The following is a 20872-nucleotide window of genomic DNA, read 5'->3' as shown; positions in this document are numbered from 1 at the left end:
ACAGCAGCCTTTTAAACTCACCTGAGCTAACAGGTATGTGCGCTGGTTACTCTGCTGCGCTTAAAATTTCTTTTTTGGTTTGCTACAATGCCTTTTCTGAAACGTTGTCTCCTTCTGCTGGAACACTGACTTCTTTCATTTAATGCCTGCAGACTATAAAAGAGAACCCAACCCAAAAAGTTTGGTTGATTAGTCTGTGGCATTCTGTTAAACTGTTGCTTATGGCGGTCTCTGTGAGCTTCTCAGCGACATTCAGCCAGCCAGGTATCCTGCCTGCAGTAGATGGAATGTGGCAATGGAACGCTGGCTGCGCGTGTCATAATAGGCTCTGAGCCTTTATATACCTGTGCACAGCAGCAGCCACCTTCAGTCTGCTGCTGGACAGCCAGCAGCAGCAGCAGCAGGAGAGGTATGTAATCAGGAGCCCTCCTGCTAAGGGTAGACAGCTGCTCGTTCCACCCCACCCCCCGCCTTAATTGGTTCTCCTCCCTTCCAACGGTGTTGAGGCGGGTGGGAACAGCAGGGGGTGAAGGTGCTGTGTTTAAAGAGGTGGAGTTATGCAGATCTAAAACGCGTGGATTGCAGCAGCAGCAAGCCGAAAAGTGCAGGCATGTAAGGGATCTAGAGGTTGACAACATGTCTTCTTAACGGGAGTCCAGGAGCTCATCTCCACAAATGGACTTTTCAGGATCCTTGGGTGGCTCCGTAGTTTGAAACCAATTCTGGTTATCGCTTCTCGGCCTTTTGGCACGATCTGTAGTGGATCCTGTCATTGGGCTAAAGGTGACCTGTGTGGAGGTTGCTGCTCTCGGCCTTTTGGGTTTACCCAATTGCTGCTATTGGGAGTGGTGGACCAAAGCTGGGAATACCCTTTTATCGCTGGTGGACGGTCTTTTCTTTGTGTAGTGGTGGACGGTCGGAGAGGAGGTCGGAATCCAGAGACGTTTGGCGATCCTAGGAGGTGTTTTTCTTCATTTTTTTCCTGGTGTTATCTGTGGAAAGAAAGAAAGAAGAGAATATGGAGTCCAGGAGGAATACTGGAGGTAGGAGGACTGATCAAGGGGGAAATCCCAATGACTATTTTCATGAGGAATACCCGCTTAAGGACACAATTAGGTTTGTGGTGTCTCCTGGTCATAGGCAAGAGAAGGATGCGACTTTTGTCTATGAGAAGATTTGCAGCTTTTTGAAAATTGAAAAAGACGAATATTATTGTTTTCAAAGTTTCTTTTCAAGGGGCTTCCATGACGTTACTTTAATGAGAAGTTCCCAGTGTGAACGGGTATTTTCTCTTTATGAAATTAATAAGGAGAATGCGCTGTTCGAGGGGGTTAAAGTAATCCCCTCGTTTCAATTTTCATTTAGACTCTTGACAGTCCACATGTTCAGCCCTTTCATTTCTGATCAGGAGGTCCTGTGTTTTCTTAGTACTTACTGTGAGAAGGTGATTGAGAAGGGAAGAGGAAAAACGCAATTTGGGGTATGGAATGGGAAAAGAACTTATTTGGTGGCTTTCAAAAAAGATCCTGATGTAGAGGGTGGTGTACTGAGGCCCCCGCCGGTCGTTTTTATAAACCGTAGCCGTGGGTATTTATTTTTTGCGGGGATGCCTGAATATTGTAGAAAATGTCGAATATATGGCCATAATGACAATGGTTGCAAAAAGTGTTCAGAATGTCCAGGAGCTGGACATCAGGAGGAAGATTGCCCTGCAAAGAGGAATCAGAAGGGCGATGAAGAGATGGATACCGTGCCTGGAAGTCAGCAACAAGGAAAAGCTGATGAGGACATGGAAGGAACAAGGAATGAGGAGGAGGATCTGAGGATGGAGAATGAAAGGAAGGAGAAAGAAAAGGTGGAAAAGGAGAAGAAGAAGGCACAGAGGTTCAAGAAAATGGAAGAGGAATATAAACAGAATAAAGAGGAGAAGAGTCGGGTGGAGACTGAAAAGGAAGTGAGGAAGAGAGAAGAACAGAAGAGAGAAGAAAAGAAGAAAGAAGATGAGAAGAAAGAAGATCAGAAGAAAGAAGAGCAGAAGATAGAAGAGCAGAAGGGAAAGGAACAGAAGAAAGAACAAAAAAAGGAAGAAGAGGGGAAGAGACATTCTGTGTTATTTGAATTGGGTAAAATTATACAGAAATTCCCGCCGGCAAGTAAAGTGGGAATCATGCAGAAAACTTTACCTCTGGTGGAGCCGTTACCTTCTGGGTCTCAGTCCGGTGGTCAGTCGTGTACTCAGGTCCAGATGGACTGTTCGGATAGAGTTCTGAAAAGAAGGGTAGAAGAAGTTGGAGAGGTGAATATACTAGGTGGAGGGAAAGTGAAAGCTATAGAAAAAGTAGATGTAGCAAAGGACATTGTAGTCTCCAGTTCAGATGAGCAGGAGATTCAAGATTTTTCTACTTCAGACGAGGGTGATGGGGCATGCCCTAAGAATGACAGACCAGGATGATCCAATTTGCTTCCCTGAATGTTCAGGGGTTAAATAATGAACAAAAAAGAGTTGCTCTATATGATTTTTTAGGATTGGAAAATTTGGACTTTATTTTTTTACAGGAATGTAACCTAAGAAAACCTGTTGATTATGATTTTTTTAAAGAACATTGGTGTGGAAAAGCTATTTTTTCAGGTGGGAATGAAAATAAGAGTGATGGAGTTGGTTTCTTATGTAGTCAACACTGGGACATAGTGGATTATGAGGAGATATACCCGGGTCGAATTCTAAAAGTGGAGATCAAAAAATCTAATCTGATAATTAAATGCTTCTGTGTCTATGCCCATCCTGTTAAAAGCAGAAGGACAGAATTATTTGAAATTTTACAGATGTTTTTAACTGGGTCGGGACCAATAATTGTCAGTGGAGATTTTAATTGTCATCTGAATAGCAAAAAAGACAGCTCCGTTACGGTTTTAAATGGTATTATTTCTGCTAGTAACTTGCAAGATGCATGGGTTGCTTGTGGGAGAAACAAAGGTGAAGAATTAACATGGTCGAGTAATCGTGCTAGTTCTAGAATTGACTATTTTTTTATATCTACCCATTTTAAATGTGACTCTTTTAAATCCGAATTAAGCTGCTTCTCTGATCATAAATTAATAAGATGTGTTGTTGATTGTAATAATGTAGAAAACAGGAAATCCACGCATTGGAAACTAAACACTTCTCTGTTAGAGGACAAGGAAGTAGTTTTAGAGTTTTGTACATTTTATAAAAAACTGAGATTGAAGAGGAGGAGTTTTAAAGATGTTCTGGAGTGGTGGGATTTTTTTAAAAGAGAAACTAAGGTATTTTTTATTAAAGTGGGTAGAAGAATGGCCAGAGAGAAGAGAGAACAATATCGGTTGTTGAATGCAAGGTTACAATGTTTTTATACTTTCAGGAATAATGGAAATAATTTTGACGAAGAAATTGAGTGTGTTAAAAGTCAAATACAAAAAATTTTACATGAAAAAGGGAAAGAGATTATTTTTAATGCTAGAGTGAGAGTTTTGGAAGAAGATGAGAAATGCTCCAAATTCTTCTTTAAAAAAATTGTTGGGAAAAAAGACTTTATGGAAAATGTGGAAGGTGAAATTGTACTGGAAGGAAAGATTAAGAAGGTGGAGGAATTTTATAGTGATTTATTTTCAGAGAAAAAAAGTGATGGCGTTTTGAGGGATCATTTTTTGAATAACCTAAAGTATGCCTTTTCAGAGGAGGGGAAAGAGGTTTTAATTAGTGATTTTACGATTAATGAATTATGGGAAACAATCAAATCCTTTGCAAATTCTAAAACCCCGGGTATGGACGGTTTGCCTATAGAATTTTATAAGTGTTTTTGGAGTTTTTTAAAAGAAGATTTTTTTGAGTTATTTTATCATGTAATGTGTTCATGTTGTACTCCAGGGTCATGGGCAGAAGGGTTGATAGTGTTACTTTTTAAAAAGGGGGAAAAGAGTCTTATCAAGAATTGGAGACCTATAACTCTTCTTAATGCAGACTACAAAATTTATGCGAAAATACTTGCAAACCGTTTAAAAAAGGTAATATCTATGGTAATTGGAGGGGAGCAATCATGCGCAGTTCCTGGGAGAAAAATTACAGATTCACTTTTATTGGTAAGGGACGTGATATGGGATTTTAAAGATAGGGCACAAAAACTAGCATTGATCACATTAGATTTTGAAAAGGCATATGATAGAGTATCACATTGTTTTTTATTTGAAGTTTTAAAGAAAATTGGTTGCCCGGAAGAGTTTATTAATCGTATTAAATGTTTATATGATTTATCTTTTAGTAAAGTGTCTGTTAACGGGTTTTTATCTGGAAGTATTAAGATAACTTGTGGCGTTAAACAGGGCTGCCCTTTGTCTCCTATTTTATTCATATGTGCGATAGAACCTCTTTTAAGTGCTATTAGAAACGATAAGGTGGTGGATGGAGTGTTTCTACCGGGAAATAATAATGTACCTCTTAAGTTTGTGGCATATATGGACGACGTAACAGTATTTGTGAGGAGTATGAGAAGTTTTAACAGAGTTTTAAGGACAGCGGAATGGTTCAGCGGTGCTTCTGGTTTTAAGGTTAACTTTGAAAAATCAGGGGTTTTATCAATTGGTGGTTTTATGATGGATGGGGCTTGTAGGCTTTTAGTGGTTCCAGAGATAAAAATTTTAGGGGTATTCTTTTCATCAAATTGTGGGAATATTAAGAATTGGGAATCACTTTTGGAGCGTGTAAGAAAAAAGATCAGCCTGTGGAAGCTAAGATGCTTGTCGATGGAAGGGAAGATATTAGTGATAAGACAAGTGCTTTTACCCTTGATTTTATATGTTGCCGTTGTTTTTATACCACCGGACTCTGTAATGAAGAAGATTATTAAGGAGTGTTTTAATTTTTTCTGGGGTACAAAGATGGAGAGGGTTAGAAGGGAGGAGTTGTATAAGAAGAAAGAAGACGGAGGGAAGAACTTCCCAGATATTAGAAGGTTTTTATATTGTAAATATCTCTCTTTGTGTTTTAATGTTCTGGTTGGCGAAGAATCGAATCTGAAAGCTATTTTAACATATAACTGCGTTTTTTTTATAAGGAAATATAAATGGTGTGTGATGGATCTGAAGAAACCCCATAGATGGCTACCTCCAGAACATTATATAATTTTGGAAAGAATAATGAGAGAGTTTAACTTGATGAGTGGGGGATGTGAAATACTAACAAATCATAGGAAAATTTTAAAGTTTTTGGAGAATAGAAGTTATACATGTACGGTTGACCAATTCTCATCACAATTATCAAAAGAAATTTGGCTACGGGTTAATGTGCCATTTATTGCAAATGAGCAAAAGGATTTATTATGGAGCATCATAAAGAAGTGTCTTCCAACTAAAGATTTTAATCATAGGAGAGGGTTGGTAAGGAATTCTCAGTGTCCGAGGCATGGTTGTATAGAGGACGAGACGTGTTTACACATCTTTTGGAATTGCGACTTTGCACAAAGGGTTTGGAGGAAGATAAGTACATTGGTTGGAGTTGTAAGTAGTCTTAGGTCTTTTGATTTTAACTTAATATTTTATGGAATTGGTATAAGAAATGTAGAATTTAAAGTGGTTTGGCTAATTGTTTCTGCAGTTAAAATGGCTTTATGGAAATGTAGAAATATTTTATTGTTTAAAAGGACCATGTTATCTGTTAATGATTGTATTAAACTTAGCTTTAGTTATTTATTTATCTACTATTGGAAAGATAGGAAAGATGTAGGTATAGAAGAAGCAGAAAAAATCTGGAGGCAGAAGGAGTGGAATAATATTTTGGATTAATAGTTCGTATTAATATAAATGTTTCTACTTACCTTTTCTGTGTTTCACGGTGATGATTTCTTGGATTTAGTCTTAATTTCTGTGAAATATGAAAGACATAAATCATTTAATTTCGAAATCTGAGTGAAAAAAAAAAAAAAAAAAATCTGTTCTTATCAGTTTAATATCTGATACGTCCCCTATCTGGGGACCATATATTAAATGGATTTTTAGAACAGGGAGATGGAAAAAGAGCTTGCTCTGTCCACTCCACGCATTGACCTGGTATTGCAGTATCTCCAGGACCGGTGCACCCCTTCTTTAATGCAGTTTCTAAAATCAGAAAGAATTGAATTCAATGTTTTTTGTTCATTTTGCTTGTTTGTCGGATTTTGGGATGGACTCTTTGGCTTTGCTTTTCTTCTCCTCATTGGATTTTTCATGTTCAAAGTTGCAGAAGCCAGATTACAAGCTCATTTTGGTTCAACTTCAGCAACTGTGCATTGCATTGCCATGTAATGTGATGCAATGCTATCTTTCTAGCTCTCCCTTTTTACTTCCTTTTGGATAAACAGACATATTAGGTAAGTATTTTGGAGCTTTCACCTAAATAACTACAGGTGGTGAGATAAGCTGCACAATATAATTGACCTTTCAGTATATTGTTGCACACACACCATCTATTTAGCAAATGCCCTTGTTATCAACAGCAGCCTTTTAAACTCACCTGAGCTAACAGGTATGTGTGCTGGTTACTCTGCTGCGCTTAAAATTTCTTTTTTGGTTTGCTACAATGCCTTTTCTGAAACGTTGTCTCCTTCTGCTGGAACACTGACTTCTTTCATTTAATGCCTGCAGACTATAAAAGAGAACCCAACCCAAAAAGTTTGGTTGATTAGTCTGTGGCATTCTGTTAAACTGTTGCTTATGGCGGTCTCTGTGAGCTTCTCAGCGACATTCAGCCAGCCAGGTATCCTGCCTGCAGTAGATGGAATGTGGCAATGGAACGCTGGCTGTGCGTGTCATAATAGGCTCTGAGCCTTTATATACCTGTGCACAGCAGCAGCCACCTTCAGTCTGCTGCTAGACAGCCAGCAGCAGCAGCAGCAGGAGAGGTATGTAATCAGGAGCCCTCCTGCTAAGGGTAGACAGCTGCTCGTTCCACCCCACCCCCCGCCTTAATTGGTTCTCCTCCCTTCCAACGGTGTTGAGGCGGGTGGGAACAGCAGGGGGTGAAGGTGCTGTGTTTAAAGAGGTGGAGTTATGCAGATCTAAAACGCGTGGATTGCAGCAGCAGCAAGCCGAAAAGTGCAGGCATGTAAGGGATCTAGAGGTTGACAACATGTCTTCTTAACGGGAGTCCAGGAGCTCATCTCCACAAATGGACTTTTCAGGATCCTTGGGTGGCTCCGTAGTTTGAAACCAATTCTGGTTATCGCTTCTCGGCCTTTTGGCTAAGATCAAGTGTAGTATCTGTTCTTATCAGTTTAATATCTGATACGTCCCCTATCTGGGGACCATATATTAAATGGATTTTTAGAACAGGGAGATGGAAAAAGAGCTTGCTCTGTCCACTCCACGCATTGACCTGGTATTGCAGTATCTCCAGGACCGGTGCACCCCTTCTTTAATGCAGTTTCTAAAATCAGAAAGAATTGAATTCAATGTTTTTTGTTCATTTTGCTTGTTTGTCGGATTTTGGGATGGACTCTTTGGCTTTGCTTTTCTTCTCCTCATTGGATTTTTCATGTTCAAAGTTGCAGAAGCCAGATTACAAGCTCATTTTGGTTCAACTTCAGCAACTGTGCATTGCATTGCCATGTAATGTGATGCAATGCTATCTTTCTAGCTCTCCCTTTTTACTTCCTTTTGGATAAACAGACATATTAGGCAAGCATTTTGGAGCTTTCACCTAAATAACTACAGGTGGTGAGATAAGCTGCACAATATAATTGACCTTTCAGTATATTGTTGCACACACACCATCTATTTAGCAAATGCCCTTGTTATCAACAGCAGCCTTTTAAACTCACCTGAGCTAACAGGTATGTGCGCTGGTTACTCTGCTGCGCTTAAAATTTCTTTTTTGGTTTGCTACAATGCCTTTTCTGAAACGTTGTCTCCTTCTGCTGGAACACTGAATTCTTTCATTTAATGCCTGCAGACTATAAAAGAGAACCCAACCCAAAAAGTTTGGTTGATTAGTCTGTGGCATTCTGTTAAACTGTTGCTTATGGCGGTCTCTGTGAGCTTCTCAGCGACATTCAGCCAGCCAGGTATCCTGCCTGCAGTAGATGGAATGTGGCAATGGAACGCTGGCTGTGCGTGTCATAATAGGCTCTGAGCCTTTATATACCTGTGCACAGCAGCAGCCACCTTCAGTCTGCTGCTGGACAGCCAGCAGAAGCAGCAGCAGGAGAGGTATGTAAACAGGAGCCCTCCTGCTAAGGGTAGACAGCTGCTCGTTCCACCCCACCCCCCGCCTTAATTGGTTCTCCTCCCTTCCAACGGTGTTGAGGCGGGTGGGAACAGCAGGGGGTGAAGGTGCTGTGTTTAAAGAGGTGGAGTTATGCAGATCTAAAACGCGTGGATTGCAGCAGCAGCAAGCCGAAAAGTGCAGGCATGTAAGGGATCTAGAGGTTGACAACATGTCTTCTTAACGGGAGTCCAGGAGCTCATCTCCACAAATGGACTTTTCAGGATCCTTGGGTGGCTCCGTAGTTTGAAACCAATTCTGGTTATCGCTTCTCGGCCTTTTGGCTAAGATCAAGTGTAGTATCTGTTCTTATCAGTTTAATATCTGATACGTCCCCTATCTGGGGACCATATATTAAATGGATTTTTAGAACAGGGAGATGGAAAAAGAGCTTGCTTTGTCCACTCCACGCATTGACCTGGTATTGCAGTATCTCCAGGACCGGTGCACCCCTTCTTTAATGCAGTTTCTAAAATCAGAAAGAATTGAATTCAATGTTTTTTGTTCATTTTGCTTGTTTGTCGGATTTTGGGATGGACTCTTTGGCTTTGCTTTTCTTCTCCTCATTGGATTTTTCATGTTCAAAGTTGCAGAAGCCAGATTACAAGCTCATTTTGGTTCAACTTCAGCAACTGTGCATTGCATTGCCATGTAATGTGATGCAATGCTATCTTTCTAGCTCTCCCTTTTTACTTCCTTTTGGATAAACAGACATATTAGGCAAGCATTTTGGAGCTTTCACCTAAATAACTACAGGTGGTGAGATAAGCTGCACAATATAATTGACCTTTCAGTATATTGTTGCACACACACCATCTATTTAGCAAATGCCCTTGTTATCAACAGCAGCCTTTTAAACTCACCTGAGCTAACAGGTATGTGCGCTGGTTACTCTGCTGCGCTTAAAATTTCTTTTTTGGTTTGCTACAATGCCTTTTCTGAAACGTTGTCTCCTTCTGCTGGAACACTGACTTCTTTCATTTAATGCCTGCAGACTATAAAAGAGAACCCAACCCAAAAAGTTTGGTTGATTAGTCTGTGGCATTCTGTTAAACTGTTGCTTATGGCGGTCTCTGTGAGCTTCTCAGCGACATTCAGCCAGCCAGGTATCCTGCCTGCAGTAGATGGAATGTGGCAATGGAACGCTGGCTGCGCGTGTCATAATAGGCTCTGAGCCTTTATATACCTGTGCACAGCAGCAGCCACCTTCAGTCTGCTGCTGGACAGCCAGCAGCAGCAGCAGCAGGAGAGGTATGTAATCAGGAGCCCTCCTGCTAAGGGTAGACAGCTGCTCGTTCCACCCCACCCCCCGCCTTAATTGGTTCTCCTCCCTTCCAACGGTGTTGAGGCGGGTGGGAACAGCAGGGGGTGAAGGTGCTGTGTTTAAAGAGGTGGAGTTATGCAGATCTAAAACGCGTGGATTGCAGCAGCAGCAAGCCGAAAAGTGCAGGCATGTAAGGGATCTAGAGGTTGACAACATGTCTTCTTAACGGGAGTCCAGGAGCTCATCTCCACAAATGGACTTTTCAGGATCCTTGGGTGGCTCCGTAGTTTGAAACCAATTCTGGTTATCGCTTCTCGGCCTTTTGGCTAAGATCAAGTGTAGTATCTGTTCTTATCAGTTTAATATCTGATACGTCCCCTATCTGGGGACCATATATTAAATGGATTTTTAGAACAGGGAGATGGAAAAAGAGCTTGCTCTGTCCACTCCACGCATTGACCTGGTATTGCAGTATCTCCAGGACCGGTGCACCCCTTCTTTAATGCAGTTTCTAAAATCAGAAAGAATTGAATTCAATGTTTTTTGTTCATTTTGCTTGTTTGTCGGATTTTGGGATGGACTCTTTGGCTTTGCTTTTCTTCTCCTCATTGGATTTTTCATGTTCAAAGTTGCAGAAGCCAGATTACAAGCTCATTTTGGTTCAACTTCAGCAACTGTGCATTGCATTGCCATGTAATGTGATGCAATGCTATCTTTCTAGCTCTCCCTTTTTACTTCCTTTTGGATAAACAGACATATTAGGCAAGCATTTTGGAGCTTTCACCTAAATAACTACAGGTGGTGAGATAAGCTGCACAATATAATTGACCTTTCAGTATATTGTTGCACACACACCATCTATTTAGCAAATGCCCTTGTTATCAACAGCAGCCTTTTAAACTCACCTGAGCTAACAGGTATGTGCGCTGGTTACTCTGCTGCGCTTAAAATTTCTTTTTTGGTTTGCTACAATGCCTTTTCTGAAACGTTGTCTCCTTCTGCTGGAACACTGACTTCTTTCATTTAATGCCTGCAGACTATAAAAGAGAACCCAACCCAAAAAGTTTGGTTGATTAGTCTGTGGCATTCTGTTAAACTGTTGCTTATGGCGGTCTCTGTGAGCTTCTCAGCGACATTCAGCCAGCCAGGTATCCTGCCTGCAGTAGATGGAATGTGGCAATGGAACGCTGGCTGCGCGTGTCATAATAGGCTCTGAGCCTTTATATACCTGTGCACAGCAGCAGCCACCTTCAGTCTGCTGCTGGACAGCCAGCAGCAGCAGCAGCAGGAGAGGTATGTAATCAGGAGCCCTCCTGCTAAGGGTAGACAGCTGCTCGTTCCACCCCACCCCCCGCCTTAATTGGTTCTCCTCCCTTCCAACGGTGTTGAGGCGGGTGGGAACAGCAGGGGGTGAAGGTGCTGTGTTTAAAGAGGTGGAGTTATGCAGATCTAAAACGCGTGGATTGCAGCAGCAGCAAGCCGAAAAGTGCAGGCATGTAAGGGATCTAGAGGTTGACAACATGTCTTCTTAACGGGAGTCCAGGAGCTCATCTCCACAAATGGACTTTTCAGGATCCTTGGGTGGCTCCGTAGTTTGAAACCAATTCTGGTTATCGCTTCTCGGCCTTTTGGCTAAGATCAAGTGTAGTATCTGTTCTTATCAGTTTAATATCTGATACGTCCCCTATCTGGGGACCATATATTAAATGGATTTTTAGAACAGGGAGATGGAAAAAGAGCTTGCTTTGTCCACTCCACGCATTGACCTGGTATTGCAGTATCTCCAGGACCGGTGCACCCCTTCTTTAATGCAGTTTCTAAAATCAGAAAGAATTGAATTCAATGTTTTTTGTTCATTTTGCTTGTTTGTCGGATTTTGGGATGGACTCTTTGGCTTTGCTTTTCTTCTCCTCATTGGATTTTTCATGTTCAAAGTTGCAGAAGCCAGATTACAAGCTCATTTTGGTTCAACTTCAGCAACTGTGCATTGCATTGCCATGTAATGTGATGCAATGCTATCTTTCTAGCTCTCCCTTTTTACTTCCTTTTGGATAAACAGACATATTAGGCAAGCATTTTGGAGCTTTCACCTAAATAACTACAGGTGGTGAGATAAGCTGCACAATATAATTGACCTTTCAGTATATTGTTGCACACACACCATCTATTTAGCAAATGCCCTTGTTATCAACAGCAGCCTTTTAAACTCACCTGAGCTAACAGGTATGTGCGCTGGTTACTCTGCTGCGCTTAAAATTTCTTTTTTGGTTTGCTACAATGCCTTTTCTGAAACGTTGTCTCCTTCTGCTGGAACACTGACTTCTTTCATTTAATGCCTGCAGACTATAAAAGAGAACCCAACCCAAAAAGTTTGGTTGATTAGTCTGTGGCATTCTGTTAAACTGTTGCTTATGGCGGTCTCTGTGAGCTTCTCAGCGACATTCAGCCAGCCAGGTATCCTGCCTGCAGTAGATGGAATGTGGCAATGGAACGCTGGCTGCGCGTGTCATAATAGGCTCTGAGCCTTTATATACCTGTGCACAGCAGCAGCCACCTTCAGTCTGCTGCTGGACAGCCAGCAGCAGCAGCAGCAGGAGAGGTATGTAATCAGGAGCCCTCCTGCTAAGGGTAGACAGCTGCTCGTTCCACCCCACCCCCCGCCTTAATTGGTTCTCCTCCCTTCCAACGGTGTTGAGGCGGGTGGGAACAGCAGGGGGTGAAGGTGCTGTGTTTAAAGAGGTGGAGTTATGCAGATCTAAAACGCGTGGATTGCAGCAGCAGCAAGCCGAAAAGTGCAGGCATGTAAGGGATCTAGAGGTTGACAACATGTCTTCTTAACGGGAGTCCAGGAGCTCATCTCCACAAATGGACTTTTCAGGATCCTTGGGTGGCTCCGTAGTTTGAAACCAATTCTGGTTATCGCTTCTCGGCCTTTTGGCTAAGATCAAGTGTAGTATCTGTTCTTATCAGTTTAATATCTGATACGTCCCCTATCTGGGGACCATATATTAAATGGATTTTTAGAACAGGGAGATGGAAAAAGAGCTTGCTCTGTCCACTCCACGCATTGACCTGGTATTGCAGTATCTCCAGGACCGGTGCACCCCTTCTTTAATGCAGTTTCTAAAATCAGAAAGAATTGAATTCAATGTTTTTTGTTCATTTTGCTTGTTTGTCGGATTTTGGGATGGACTCTTTGGCTTTGCTTTTCTTCTCCTCATTGGATTTTTCATGTTCAAAGTTGCAGAAGCCAGATTACAAGCTCATTTTGGTTCAACTTCAGCAACTGTGCATTGCATTGCCATGTAATGTGATGCAATGCTATCTTTCTAGCTCTCCCTTTTTACTTCCTTTTGGATAAACAGACATATTAGGCAAGCATTTTGGAGCTTTCACCTAAATAACTACAGGTGGTGAGATAAGCTGCACAATATAATTGACCTTTCAGTATATTGTTGCACACACACCATCTATTTAGCAAATGCCCTTGTTATCAACAGCAGCCTTTTAAACTCACCTGAGCTAACAGGTATGTGCGCTGGTTACTCTGCTGCGCTTAAAATTTCTTTTTTGGTTTGCTACAATGCCTTTTCTGAAACGTTGTCTCCTTCTGCTGGAACACTGACTTCTTTCATTTAATGCCTGCAGACTATAAAAGAGAACCCAACCCAAAAAGTTTGGTTGATTAGTCTGTGGCATTCTGTTAAACTGTTGCTTATGGCGGTCTCTGTGAGCTTCTCAGCGACATTCAGCCAGCCAGGTATCCTGCCTGCAGTAGATGGAATGTGGCAATGGAACGCTGGCTGCGCGTGTCATAATAGGCTCTGAGCCTTTATATACCTGTGCACAGCAGCAGCCACCTTCAGTCTGCTGCTGGACAGCCAGCAGCAGCAGCAGCAGGAGAGGTATGTAATCAGGAGCCCTCCTGCTAAGGGTAGACAGCTGCTCGTTCCACCCCACCCCCCGCCTTAATTGGTTCTCCTCCCTTCCAACGGTGTTGAGGCGGGTGGGAACAGCAGGGGGTGAAGGTGCTGTGTTTAAAGAGGTGGAGTTATGCAGATCTAAAACGCGTGGATTGCAGCAGCAGCAAGCCGAAAAGTGCAGGCATGTAAGGGATCTAGAGGTTGACAACATGTCTTCTTAACGGGAGTCCAGGAGCTCATCTCCACAAATGGACTTTTCAGGATCCTTGGGTGGCTCCGTAGTTTGAAACCAATTCTGGTTATCGCTTCTCGGCCTTTTGGCTAAGATCAAGTGTAGTATCTGTTCTTATCAGTTTAATATCTGATACGTCCCCTATCTGGGGACCATATATTAAATGGATTTTTAGAACAGGGAGATGGAAAAAGAGCTTGCTCTGTCCACTCCACGCATTGACCTGGTATTGCAGTATCTCCAGGACCGGTGCACCCCTTCTTTAATGCAGTTTCTAAAATCAGAAAGAATTGAATTCAATGTTTTTTGTTCATTTTGCTTGTTTGTCGGATTTTGGGATGGACTCTTTGGCTTTGCTTTTCTTCTCCTCATTGGATTTTTCATGTTCAAAGTTGCAGAAGCCAGATTACAAGCTCATTTTGGTTCAACTTCAGCAACTGTGCATTGCATTGCCATGTAATGTGATGCAATGCTATCTTTCTAGCTCTCCCTTTTTACTTCCTTTTGGATAAACAGACATATTAGGCAAGCATTTTGGAGCTTTCACCTAAATAACTACAGGTGGTGAGATAAGCTGCACAATATAATTGACCTTTCAGTATATTGTTGCACACACACCATCTATTTAGCAAATGCCCTTGTTATCAACAGCAGCCTTTTAAACTCACCTGAGCTAACAGGTATGTGCGCTGGTTACTCTGCTGCGCTTAAAATTTCTTTTTTGGTTTGCTACAATGCCTTTTCTGAAACGTTGTCTCCTTCTGCTGGAACACTGACTTCTTTCATTTAATGCCTGCAGACTATAAAAGAGAACCCAACCCAAAAAGTTTGGTTGATTAGTCTGTGGCATTCTGTTAAACTGTTGCTTATGGCGGTCTCTGTGAGCTTCTCAGCGACATTCAGCCAGCCAGGTATCCTGCCTGCAGTAGATGGAATGTGGCAATGGAACGCTGGCTGCGCGTGTCATAATAGGCTCTGAGCCTTTATATACCTGTGCACAGCAGCAGCCACCTTCAGTCTGCTGCTGGACAGCCAGCAGCAGCAGCAGCAGGAGAGGTATGTAATCAGGAGCCCTCCTGCTAAGGGTAGACAGCTGCTCGTTCCACCCCACCCCCCGCCTTAATTGGTTCTCCTCCCTTCCAACGGTGTTGAGGCGGGTGGGAACAGCAGGGGGTGAAGGTGCTGTGTTTAAAGAGGTGGAGTTATGCAGATCTAAAACGCGTGGATTGCAGCAGCAGCAAGCCGAAAAGTGCAGGCATGTAAGGGATCTAGAGGTTGACAACATGTCTTCTTAACGGGAGTCCAGGAGCTCATCTCCACAAATGGACTTTTCAGGATCCTTGGGTGGCTCCGTAGTTTGAAACCAATTCTGGTTATCGCTTCTCGGCCTTTTGGCTAAGATCAAGTGTAGTATCTGTTCTTATCAGTTTAATATCTGATACGTCCCCTATCTGGGGACCATATATTAAATGGATTTTTAGAACAGGGAGATGGAAAAAGAGCTTGCTCTGTCCACTCCACGCATTGACCTGGTATTGCAGTATCTCCAGGACCGGTGCACCCCTTCTTTAATGCAGTTTCTAAAATCAGAAAGAATTGAATTCAATGTTTTTTGTTCATTTTGCTTGTTTGTCGGATTTTGGGATGGACTCTTTGGCTTTGCTTTTCTTCTCCTCATTGGATTTTTCATGTTCAAAGTTGCAGAAGCCAGATTACAAGCTCATTTTGGTTCAACTTCAGCAACTGTGCATTGCATTGCCATGTAATGTGATGCAATGCTATCTTTCTAGCTCTCCCTTTTTACTTCCTTTTGGATAAACAGACATATTAGGCAAGCATTTTGGAGCTTTCACCTAAATAACTACAGGTGGTGAGATAAGCTGCACAATATAATTGACCTTTCAGTATATTGTTGCACACACACCATCTATTTAGCAAATGCCCTTGTTATCAACAGCAGCCTTTTAAACTCACCTGAGCTAACAGGTATGTGCGCTGGTTACTCTGCTGCGCTTAAAATTTCTTTTTTGGTTTGCTACAATGCCTTTTCTGAAACGTTGTCTCCTTCTGCTGGAACACTGACTTCTTTCATTTAATGCCTGCAGACTATAAAAGAGAACCCAACCCAAAAAGTTTGGTTGATTAGTCTGTGGCATTCTGTTAAACTGTTGCTTATGGCGGTCTCTGTGAGCTTCTCAGCGACATTCAGCCAGCCAGGTATCCTGCCTGCAGTAGATGGAATGTGGCAATGGAACGCTGGCTGCGCGTGTCATAATAGGCTCTGAGCCTTTATATACCTGTGCACAGCAGCAGCCACCTTCAGTCTGCTGCTGGACAGCCAGCAGCAGCAGCAGGAGAGGTATGTAATCAGGAGCCCTCCTGCTAAGGGTAGACAGCTGCTCGTTCCACCCCACCCCCCGCCTTAATTGGTTCTCCTCCCTTCCAACGGTGTTGAGGCGGGTGGGAACAGCAGGGGGTGAAGGTGCTGTGTTTAAAGAGGTGGAGTTATGCAGATCTAAAACGCGTGGATTGCAGCAGCAGCAAGCCGAAAAGTGCAGGCATGTAAGGGATCTAGAGGTTGACAACATGTCTTCTTAACGGGAGTCCAGGAGCTCATCTCCACAAATGGACTTTTCAGGATCCTTGGGTGGCTCCGTAGTTTGAAACCAATTCTGGTTATCGCTTCTCGGCCTTTTGGCTAAGATCAAGTGTAGTATTTGTTCTTATCAGTTTAATATCTGATACGTCCCCTATCTGGGGACCATATATTAAATGGATTTTTAGAACAGGGAGATGGAAAAAGAGCTTGCTCTGTCCACTCCACGCATTGACCTGGTATTGCAGTATCTCCAGGACCGGTGCACCCCTTCTTTAATGCAGTTTCTAAAATCAGAAAGAATTGAATTCAATGTTTTTTGTTCATTTTGCTTGTTTGTCGGATTTTGGGATGGACTCTTTGGCTTTGCTTTTCTTCTCCTCATTGGATTTTTCATGTTCAAAGTTGCAGAAGCCAGATTACAAGCTCATTTTGGTTCAACTTCAGCAACTGTGCATTGCATTGCCATGTAATGTGATGCAATGCTATCTTTCTAGCTCTCCCTTTTTACTTCCTTTTGGATAAACAGACATATTAGGCAAGCATTTTGGAGCTTTCACCTAAATAACTACAGGTGGTGAGATAAGCTGCACAATATAATTGACCTTTCAGTATATTGTTGCACACACACCATCTATTTAGCAAATGCCCTTGTTATCAACAGCAGCCTTTTAAACTCACCTGAGCTAACAGGTATGTGCGCTGGTTACTCTGCTGCGCTTAAAATTTCTTTTTTGGTTTGCTACAATGCCTTTTCTGAAACGTTGTCTCCTTCTGCTGGAACACTGACTTCTTTCATTTAATGCCTGCAGACTATAAAAGAGAACCCAACCCAAAAAGTTTGGTTGATTAGTCTGTGGCATTCTGTTAAACTGTTGCTTATGGCGGTCTCTGTGAGCTTCTCAGCGACATTCAGCCAGCCAGGTATCCTGCCTGCAGTAGATGGAATGTGGCAATGGAACGCTGGCTGCGCGTGTCATAATAGGCTCTGAGCCTTTATATACCTGTGCACAGCAGCAGCCACCTTCAGTCTGCTGCTGGACAGCCAGCAGCAGCAGCAGCAGGAGAGGTATGTAATCAGGAGCCCTCCTGCTAAGGGTAGACAGCTGCTCGTTCCACCCCACCCCCCGCCTTAATTGGTTCTCCTCCCTTCCAACGGTGTTGAGGCGGGTGGGAACAGCAGGGGGTGAAGGTGCTGTGTTTAAAGAGGTGGAGTTATGCAGATCTAAAACGCGTGGATTGCAGCAGCAGCAAGCCGAAAAGTGCAGGCATGTAAGGGATCTAGAGGTTGACAACATGTCTTCTTAACGGGAGTCCAGGGGCTCATCTCCACAAATGGACTTTTCAGGATCCTTGGGTGGCTCCGTAGTTTGAAACCAATTCTGGTTATCGCTTCTCGGCCTTTTGGCTAAGATCAAGTGTAGTATCTGTTCTTATCAGTTTAATATCTGATACGTCCCCTATCTGGGGACCATATATTAAATGGATTTTTAGAACAGGGAGATGGAAAAAGAGCTTGCTCTGTCCACTCCACGCATTGACCTGGTATTGCAGTATCTCCAGGACCGGTGCACCCCTTCTTTAATGCAGTTTCTAAAATCAGAAAGAATTGAATTCAATGTTTTTTGTTCATTTTGCTTGTTTGTCGGATTTTGGGATGGACTCTTTGGCTTTGCTTTTCTTCTCCTCATTGGATTTTTCATGTTCAAAGTTGCAGAAGCCAGATTACAAGCTCATTTTGGTTCAACTTCAGCAACTGTGCATTGCATTGCCATGTAATGTGATGCAATGCTATCTTTCTAGCTCTCCCTTTTTACTTCCTTTTGGATAAACAGACATATTAGGCAAGCATTTTGGAGCTTTCACCTAAATAATTACAGGTGGTGAGATAAGCTGCACAATATAATTGACCTTTCAGTATATTGTTGCACACACACCAACTATTTAGCAAATGCCCTTGTTATCAACAGCAGCCTTTTAAACTCACCTGAGCTAACAGGTATGTGCGCTGGTTACTCTGCTGCGCTTAAAATTTCTTTTTTGGTTTGCTACAATGCCTTTTCTGAAACGTTGTCTCCTTCTGCTGGAACACTGACTTCTTTCATTTAATGCCTGCAGACTATAAAAGAGAACCCAACCCAAAAAGTTTGGTTGATTAGTCTGTGGCATTCTGTTAAACTGTTGCTTATGGCGGTCTCTGTGAGCTTCTCAGCGACATTCAGCCAGCCAGGTATCCTGCCTGCAGTAGATGGAATGTGGCAATGGAACGCTGGCTGCGCGTGTCATAATAGGCTCTGAGCCTTTATATACCTGTGCACAGCAGCAGCCACCTTCAGTCTGCTGCTGGACAGCCAGCAGCAGCAGCAGCAGGAGAGGTATGTAATCAGGAGCCCTCCTGCTAAGGGTAGACAGCTGCTCGTTCCACCCCACCCCCCGCCTTAATTGGTTCTCCTCCCTTCCAACGGTGTTGAGGCGGGTGGGAACAGCAGGGGGTGAAGGTGCTGTGTTTAAAGAGGTGGAGTTATGCAGATCTAAAACGCGTGGATTGCAGCAGCAGCAAGCCGAAAAGTGCAGGCATGTAAGGGATCTAGAGGTTGACAACATGTCTTCTTAACGGGAGTCCAGGAGCTCATCTCCACAAATGGACTTTTCAGGATCCTTGGGTGGCTCCGTAGTTTGAAACCAATTCTGGTTATCGCTTCTCGGCCTTTTGGCTAAGATCAAGTGTAGTATCTGTTCTTATCAGTTTAATATCTGATACGTCCCCTATCTGGGGACCATATATTAAATGGATTTTTAGAACAGGGAGATGGAAAAAGAGCTTGCTCTATCCACTCCACGCATTGACCTGGTATTGCAGTATCTCCAGGACCGGTGCACCCCTTCTTTAATGCAGTTTCTAAAATCAGAAAGAATTGAATTCAATGTTTTTTGTTCATTTTGCTTGTTTGTCGGATTTTGGGATGGACTCTTTGGCTTTGCTTTTCTTCTCCTCATTGGATTTTTCATGTTCAAAGTTGCAGAAGCCAGATTACAAGCTCATTTTGGTTCAACTTCAGCAACTGTGCATTGCATTGCCATGTAATGTGATGCAATGCTATCTTTCTAGCTCTCCCTTTTTACTTCCTTTTGGATAAACAGACATATTAGGCAAGCATTTTGGAGCTTTCACCTAAATAACTACAGGTGGTGAGATAAGCTGCACAATATAATTGACCTTTCAGTATATTGTTGCACACACACCATCTATTTAGCAAATGCCCTTGTTATCAACAGCAGCCTTTTAAACTCACCTGAGCTAACAGGTATGTGCGCTGGTTACTCTGCTGCGCTTAAAATTTCTTTTTTGGTTTGCTACAATGCCTTTTCTGAAACGTTGTCTCCTTCTGCTGGAACACTGACTTCTTTCATTTAATGCCTGCAGACTATAAAAGAGAACCCAACCCAAAAAGTTTGGTTGATTAGTCTGTGGCATTCTGTTAAACTGTTGCTTATGGCGGTCTCTGTGAGCTTCTCAGCGACATTCAGCCAGCCAGGTATCCTGCCTGCAGTAGATGGAATGTGGCAATGGAACGCTGGCTGCGCGTGTCATAATAGGCTCTGAGCCTTTATATACCTGTGCACAGCAGCAGCCACCTTCAGTCTGCTGCTGGACAGCCAGCAGCAGCAGCAGCAGGAGAGGTATGTAATCAGGAGCCCTCCTGCTAAGGGTAGACAGCTGCTCGTTCCACCCCACCCCCCGCCTTAATTGGTTCTCCTCCCTTCCAACGGTGTTGAGGCGGGTGGGAACAGCAGGGGGTGAAGGTGCTGTGTTTAAAGAGGTGGAGTTATGCAGATCTAAAACGCGTGGATTGCAGCAGCAGCAAGCCGAAAAGTGCAGGCATGTAAGGGATCTAGAGGTTGACAACATGTCTTCTTAACGGGAGTCCAGGAGCTCATCTCCACAAATGGACTTTTCAGGATCCTTGGGTGGCTCCGTAGTTTGAAACCAATTCTGGTTATCGCTTCTCGGCCTTTTGGCTAAGATCAAGTGTAGTATCTGTTCTTATCAGTTTAATATCTGATACGTCCCCTATCTGGGGACCATATATTAAATGGATTTTTAGAACAGGGAGATGGAAAAAGAGCTTGCTCTGTCCACTCCACGCATTGACCTGGTATTGCAGTATCTCCAGGACCGGTGCACCCCTTCTTTAATGCAGTTTCTAAAATCAGAAAGAATTGAATTCAATGTTTTTTGTTCATTTTGCTTGTTTGTCGGATTTTGGGATGGACTCTTTGGCTTTGTTTTTCTTCTCCTCATTGGATTTTTCATGTTCAAAGTTGCAGAAGCCAGATTACAAGCTCATTTTGGTTCAACTTCAGCAACTGTGCATTGCATTGCCATGTAATGTGATGCAATGCTATCTTTCTAGCTCTCCCTTTTTACTTCCTTTTGGATAAACAGACATATTAGGCAAGCATTTTGGAGCTTTCACCTAAATAATTACAGGTGGTGAGATAAGCTGCACAATATAATTGACCTTTCAGTATATTGTTGCACACACACCAACTATTTAGCAAATGCCCTTGTTATCAACAGCAGCCTTTTAAACTCACCTGAGCT

General features: G+C 42.8%; 12 non-coding genes across 12 annotated transcripts; all 12 read left to right on the top strand.

Moving 5' to 3' along the window:
* The first annotated feature begins 5900 nt into the window (after positions 1-5900).
* LOC141192150 (U2 spliceosomal RNA) lies at positions 5901-6094 on the top strand. Its single transcript, XR_012265833.1, has one exon. It is a non-coding gene; the product is annotated as a U2 spliceosomal RNA (small nuclear RNA).
* Positions 6095-7209: 1115 nt separating this feature from the next.
* LOC141191922 (U2 spliceosomal RNA) lies at positions 7210-7400 on the top strand. The gene has a single exon (XR_012265618.1). It is a non-coding gene; the product is annotated as a U2 spliceosomal RNA (small nuclear RNA).
* Positions 7401-8515: 1115 nt separating this feature from the next.
* Positions 8516-8706, top strand: LOC141192050 (U2 spliceosomal RNA). The gene has a single exon (XR_012265745.1). It is a non-coding gene; the product is annotated as a U2 spliceosomal RNA (small nuclear RNA).
* A 1115-nt stretch (positions 8707-9821) lies between these two features.
* LOC141191921 (U2 spliceosomal RNA) lies at positions 9822-10012 on the top strand. The gene has a single exon (XR_012265617.1). It is a non-coding gene; the product is annotated as a U2 spliceosomal RNA (small nuclear RNA).
* A 1115-nt stretch (positions 10013-11127) lies between these two features.
* On the top strand, positions 11128-11318 carry LOC141192049 (U2 spliceosomal RNA). Its single transcript, XR_012265744.1, has one exon. It is a non-coding gene; the product is annotated as a U2 spliceosomal RNA (small nuclear RNA).
* Positions 11319-12433: 1115 nt separating this feature from the next.
* Positions 12434-12624, top strand: LOC141191920 (U2 spliceosomal RNA). The gene has a single exon (XR_012265616.1). It is a non-coding gene; the product is annotated as a U2 spliceosomal RNA (small nuclear RNA).
* A 1115-nt stretch (positions 12625-13739) lies between these two features.
* On the top strand, positions 13740-13930 carry LOC141191918 (U2 spliceosomal RNA). The gene has a single exon (XR_012265615.1). It is a non-coding gene; the product is annotated as a U2 spliceosomal RNA (small nuclear RNA).
* Positions 13931-15045: 1115 nt separating this feature from the next.
* On the top strand, positions 15046-15236 carry LOC141191917 (U2 spliceosomal RNA). The gene has a single exon (XR_012265614.1). It is a non-coding gene; the product is annotated as a U2 spliceosomal RNA (small nuclear RNA).
* A 1112-nt stretch (positions 15237-16348) lies between these two features.
* LOC141192079 (U2 spliceosomal RNA) lies at positions 16349-16539 on the top strand. The gene has a single exon (XR_012265772.1). It is a non-coding gene; the product is annotated as a U2 spliceosomal RNA (small nuclear RNA).
* A 1115-nt stretch (positions 16540-17654) lies between these two features.
* On the top strand, positions 17655-17845 carry LOC141191916 (U2 spliceosomal RNA). The gene has a single exon (XR_012265613.1). It is a non-coding gene; the product is annotated as a U2 spliceosomal RNA (small nuclear RNA).
* A 1115-nt stretch (positions 17846-18960) lies between these two features.
* Positions 18961-19151, top strand: LOC141191784 (U2 spliceosomal RNA). Its single transcript, XR_012265487.1, has one exon. It is a non-coding gene; the product is annotated as a U2 spliceosomal RNA (small nuclear RNA).
* A 1115-nt stretch (positions 19152-20266) lies between these two features.
* On the top strand, positions 20267-20457 carry LOC141191915 (U2 spliceosomal RNA). Its single transcript, XR_012265612.1, has one exon. It is a non-coding gene; the product is annotated as a U2 spliceosomal RNA (small nuclear RNA).
* Positions 20458-20872: the final 415 nt, after the last annotated feature.

The sequence above is a fragment of the Phyllobates terribilis genome, unplaced genomic scaffold, assembly GCF_046119375.1.
Source record: "Phyllobates terribilis strain yellow unplaced genomic scaffold, ASM4611937v1 Scaffold_52__1_contigs__length_9100884, whole genome shotgun sequence".
NCBI lineage: Eukaryota > Metazoa > Chordata > Amphibia > Anura > Dendrobatidae > Phyllobates > Phyllobates terribilis.
The sequence above is the reverse complement of the archived record's forward strand: the minus strand, read 5'-3'. Positions and strand labels throughout refer to the sequence as shown.